The sequence below is a fragment of the Anoplophora glabripennis genome, unplaced genomic scaffold (assembly GCF_000390285.2).
Source record: "Anoplophora glabripennis isolate ALB-LARVAE unplaced genomic scaffold, Agla_2.0 scaffold4483, whole genome shotgun sequence".
NCBI classification, from domain to species: domain Eukaryota; kingdom Metazoa; phylum Arthropoda; class Insecta; order Coleoptera; family Cerambycidae; genus Anoplophora; species Anoplophora glabripennis.
The window spans coordinates 569-6,174 of NW_019420556.1; the positions used below are offsets into that span (position 1 = coordinate 569).

General features: G+C 32.9%; 1 long non-coding RNA gene and 1 pseudogene across 1 annotated transcript; both read left to right on the forward strand.

Annotated features, from left to right (window-relative positions):
- Positions 1 to 280: 280 nt before the first annotated feature.
- Positions 281 to 1,415, forward strand: LOC111692880 (annotated as a pseudogene).
- Positions 1,416 to 4,219: 2,804 nt separating this feature from the next.
- On the forward strand, positions 4,220 to 5,215 carry LOC111692881. Its single transcript, XR_002763305.1, has 2 exons — positions 4,220 to 4,330; positions 4,931 to 5,215. It is a non-coding gene; the product is annotated as an uncharacterized LOC111692881 (long non-coding RNA).
- The last annotated feature ends 391 nt before the right edge of the window (positions 5,216 to 5,606 follow it).

Sequence of the window (5,606 nt, forward strand, 5' to 3'; positions counted from 1 at the left end):
AGTTCTCTCTTTGTAACACCAGCAATACTGTATAATCTTTATTATCTTCCGTTCGGAATAGAAAAATTATGTCTATCATAGACAAAATAGCTAAGCTATATTGTTTGTGTGTATTAAAATATTATGTACATTTATATATTTATGTTACATGTGACTTTTTATTCCAATTTTTTTCACAAAACCTATTAATTACCTGTTCTCCGCATTAAACTGTTCCGTTAATATAAAATATATGTAGACATTTAATATTTACCCTATGCACGGTTTCATTATTAATTCAATGTGCTTATTATTTTAGGAGTGGATTTTGTTTATTAGACATTCGAAACGGGAAGACGAGGGGCTGTATAAGTGCCAAGTTTGCTCACAGTCAAATTTTAGTAACAGCATTTACGTGAACTTAAAGTTAATAGGTAAGTTAAGAACTTATACACAGAAAAATAATAAGTAAATATTAAACCTGATATGATGTCTTTTCATTTGAAACAATGTACTAAGGTAACAATTACACAGATTAGTAGCGATAGGTTAGTCAGTTTATTTTTTTAAGATTTAAGTAAAAAGCAATTGTAGTCCTAAACGCAATGTCCTAATAATGATACTGCAAGCCAGCAATATGTCTTTATTACTAAAGTTACAATTAATTCGAGTATTACTTTTAAATTGATTAAGTTTGACATAGTTATTAGCAAAATTTGATAAATAAAAACAATATTTTTAACGTTAGACACAGCAACTGAAAATTCTGATCCCTACCCACAAGTTTACTTAGAGTCCAGTACACTCATAGGAATTCTGATATTTTTTTTGGTACAAGGAATTCTCATAGTTAAAGTTTTCTATAGTTTTCGACCAATCTTGCTTTTTCAAGAAATATATTGCACCTATTAAGTGTTCTTCTAGTTTCGTTTTATCTAACCACGGTTAATGATTTTTTATTTAAGAGGAGATTTGTACTAAGATTTGTCAGGGCCCATTTTGAGTAATATGTATTTATTTTTTTTCTATTGTAGAAGCTTGGGCAACGATATTAGGCGATCCTGAGAGGAAAGCGGTGAAAGTGGGATCGCCTCTACGCTTAAGCTGTGAACTGAAAGATTCCATCGAAGCCCCCAAGTACATCTTTTGGTATCACGATGACAGGGTGATCAATTACGATTTAAATGACGGTGCAACAGTACGTGAAGGTCGTCAAGGAAGCGAACTGATTTTTCCAAGGGCGCAGAGAAATCATACTGGCAACTACTCTTGTGTACCTTCGAACGCTAGAGAGGCTAGTGTCGAGGTGAAAATACAAAGTAAAGTATACATCGATATAGTTATTTTTCACCGATCGACATTAAAGGTGTAGTTTTAATAACAGCTATCAGGCAATAAAGTGTTACATTTTTACTGCCTCTAAATAAAAAATTTAAATGTGCTCTTTAACGAAAGTAATTTTATTTATTGTAAACATTTATAGTGAAATTAGAACAGCCTATAAGGGATATCCCTTGTCCTGTTTGTTTTGAAACATTTACTTCGTCTATGTAGGTTGAAGTGTTTTCACTAGTAGATGATTTACGGACTATTGAATCCTCCAAAGTGGTTGAATTATTTTAAAAATCGCTTCCAGCACTTGATGTACTTGCAGTAGGAAATTTTTTTGTGTTAACAACTGATTTACGAGTTATGGACTTCTCAATGAAGCCTTCAGCTACCGTTGAAGATTTCCATCCACCATTCCATCCAATTTTTAATATTGCGATATCAGCTCCTAAATTTATTAATAGTGTAATTGAAGCTCTACGGAAACAATGTCCGGTATTTTCGTGAGCATCTTGAGAAACGCAACAACTTGTTTTGGCATTTTCTCAAATGTATGAATTCCTATTATGTGATCTGTTACTACTAACTATTTTTGCAAGTCTAGATATACTTATGTCTGTCTAAATATTCGCTTACAATATTTATTTTCCTTTGTTTTATTTTCTATTTCCCATATCTTCAATATCTTCAATTTTTTAACGTGCCAACATATTCTAATGGAATTCTTATAATATGTTTGAGAATATGGTATACAGGGTGTCCCAGTGTCAGCGTACAAAAATTTACCAGGGGGTAGACCAGACTAAAATAAGATTAAAATTCTTATAAAATATTTTTCTGCGATGCACTCTCACTGAGTTACAGGGTGTTGTTTAGAAAAAAATAAAAACTTTCCGCAAAAACTCAAAAACCCTTTCAAGGATTTAAGTAATTTTTGGGTGAAGTGTACATCTATTTAAGGTCATTAAAACTACGTCGTGGTTATTTCGATCTGACGCCAGGGGCGGCCTAGGGCAACATGTCCTCAAGGTTATGTCTTCATAACTTTTGCATATCCTAGTTTTATGTAATTTGATTACGTTTTCCTGAACTTGCAATCGATTCTGAACAAAAAACGTGCTCTTGTTTCATAGCTCAAAAATGAACCATTTTCGAGTAAATTGGATCTAAAGTATCGACTGCATTAGTTCGTAGAAAGATGCATGTAAAGACTTTATTTCTTGTTATCTAGTTGGTACCTGTCATTATAAAAAACAAAGTTATATACCGTTGAGGTACAGTTTCCCATGTACCTGCGGCTCAATGAATATGAAGAAACTAAACAAGTTTTCTACGAATTATTTAATATTTGGTTACCTATAGGGGAACTAAAAATAAAATTGAAAATTTTGTAACAGAAACTAAATTATGTTAGCAAAATGACATTAAAAATAAAAATAGAAAACAATTATTTCCATAAATGCTAGAAATGCTGTCCATTTACTTCAATGTATGCCCCACATCGTTTGACCAAGGAATTGTAAACCCTTCACAAATCAACGATTACTTGAATTTGCTCGGCGGCTACATTAATTTTTTTAAGTAAATCGCCTCTCGAGTTTGGCATACACCAGTTACTTCATATGACCCCAGTAAAAAAAATCAAGCGGGTTGAGGTCGGGGAACCAGGGAGGCTACATAATAGGTCCATTTTTTCCAATCCAGCGTTTTGGAAAATGTAAATCGAGCCACGCATATACCTGTCTTCCGTTACGAGTAGTTGGTAGTACATTTTATTTCTATATATAGTAAAAATATAATGTATTATATTTTTATTTATTTTAATTATAAGAATGCTAATTTTCCAGCTCTTTACGAAGAATTATTGTCAACTGATTGGTCTTGTATATCTTCTGTCCCTAATATAAATGATCTAAGGTGATAATTTTGGAGCTTCTGGAAACTAACCCTAATTCTATTTAAGAGATGGTACCTAACATGGTAAGAATAGGTTCGGAATAAACTTGGCTTTTTATATATCCCCACAGGAAAAAGTAGACAGGTGTCAGATCAGGAGATCTAGGCGGCCAACTTCAAGGTCCGTTACAACCAATCCAGCGGTCATCAAACATTCCTGTGACTTCTTGATATATATATACTTCGTGGGTAGAATGTGCTGGAGCTCCATCCATTTCATACCAACTATTTAGAACATAGATTGTCTAAGATGTTTGTCTTAAACTGTTTAGATTTTCATTATAAATTTCGTAATGAACTTGGTCACCCATAATCATTGCAAATACGTTGACACCAAGAATCCTGATGGTGTGTCTCCTTTATAACGTGTGGATTTTCACAGGCCAAGTAGTGCATATTCCTTCGATTTATTACACCGTCTCTGATAAACTTTTAGATCCGACCAGATGATTTTTGATAAGAACTGTAGATCCTCTCGAATTTTTGAATTTTGATTTTTTATGAGCTAAAATTCGCAAAATTCTGTTCTCTTAGGAAACAGATAATATTGCTAGAGATATTTCAGTTTTCTTTTGTGTATCGTCTAAATACAAAAAAATGGTTGTTTATTTAACGGTTATCTTTCTGTTTTGTATAAAAAGTTGTAGTATTAGAGTTCTCTCTTTGTAACACCAGCAATACTGTATAATCTTTATTATCTTCCGTTCGGAATAGAAAAATTATGTCTATCATAGACAAAATAGCTAAGCTATATTGTTTGTGTGTATTAAAATATTATGTATATTTACATATTTATGTTACATGTGACTTTTTATTCCAATTTTTTTCATAAAACCTATTAATTACCTGTTCTCCGCATTAAACTGTTCCGTTAATATAAAATATATGTAGACATTTAATATTTACCCTATGCACGGTTTCATTATTAATTCAATGTGCTTATTATTTTAGGAGTGGATTTTGTTTATTAGACATTCGAAACGGGAAGACGAGGGGCTGTATAAGTGCCAAGTTTGCTCACAGTCAAATTTTAGTAACAGCATTTACGTGAACTTAAAGTTAATAGGTAAGTTAAGAACTTATACACAGAAAAATAATAAGTAAATATTAAACCTGATATGATGTCTTTTCATTTGAAACAATGTACTAAGGTAACAATTACACAGATTAGTAGCGATAGGTTAGTCAGTTTATTTTTTTAAGATTTAAGTAAAAAGCAATTGTAGTCCTAAACGCAATGTCCTAATAATGATACTGCAAGCCAGCAATATGTCTTTATTACTAAAGTTACAATTAATTCGAGTATTACTTTTAAATTGATTAAGTTTGACATAGTTATTAGCAAAATTTGATAAATAAAAACAATATTTTTAACGTTAGACACAGCAACTGAAAATTCTGATCCCTACCCACAAGTTTACTTAGAGTCCAGTACACTCATAGGAATTCTGATATTTTTTTTGGTACAAGGAATTCTCATAGTTAAAGTTTTCTATAGTTTTCGACCAATCTTGCTTTTTCAAGAAATATATTGCACCTATTAAGTGTTCTTCTAGTTTCGTTTTATCTAACCACGGTTAATGATTTTTTATTTAAGAGGAGATTTGTACTAAGATTTGTCAGGGCCCATTTTGAGTAATATGTATTTATTTTTTTTCTATTGTAGAAGCTTGGGCAACGATATTAGGCGATCCTGAGAGGAAAGCGGTGAAAGTGGGATCGCCTCTACGCTTAAGCTGTGAACTGAAAGATTCCATCGAAGCCCCCAAGTACATCTTTTGGTATCACGATGACAGGGTGATCAATTACGATTTAAATGACGGTGCAACAGTACGTGAAGGTCGTCAAGGAAGCGAACTGATTTTTCCAAGGGCGCAGAGAAATCATACTGGCAACTACTCTTGTGTACCTTCGAACGCTAGAGAGGCTAGTGTCGAGGTGAAAATACAAAGTAAAGTATACATCGATATAGTTATTTTTCACCGATCGACATTAAAGGTGTAGTTTTAATAACNTAGATGGTATGGGTGCATTTCTTCTCGGTTTAAAATTCTCCAGACTCTGCTTCGTGGAGTACCTACTTACGCTGATATTCTTGGGACACTGGTGGGAGGATTATCAACAACAGCAGCTATTACATTTTCTTCCAAATTACCTCTTATTATGGTATTTTCAATTTTAACACTCCCAGTCTCACGGACTTTTTGGAAAACTCGTTGGAATACGTGCTGTGAAGGTTGTCTTCTATTTGGAAACCTGTGTAGATACTCTTGTGAGGCCATCAATGAATTTCCATCACAGAAACTATAGACAAATATCATATCGGCATATTCGCTGTTAGA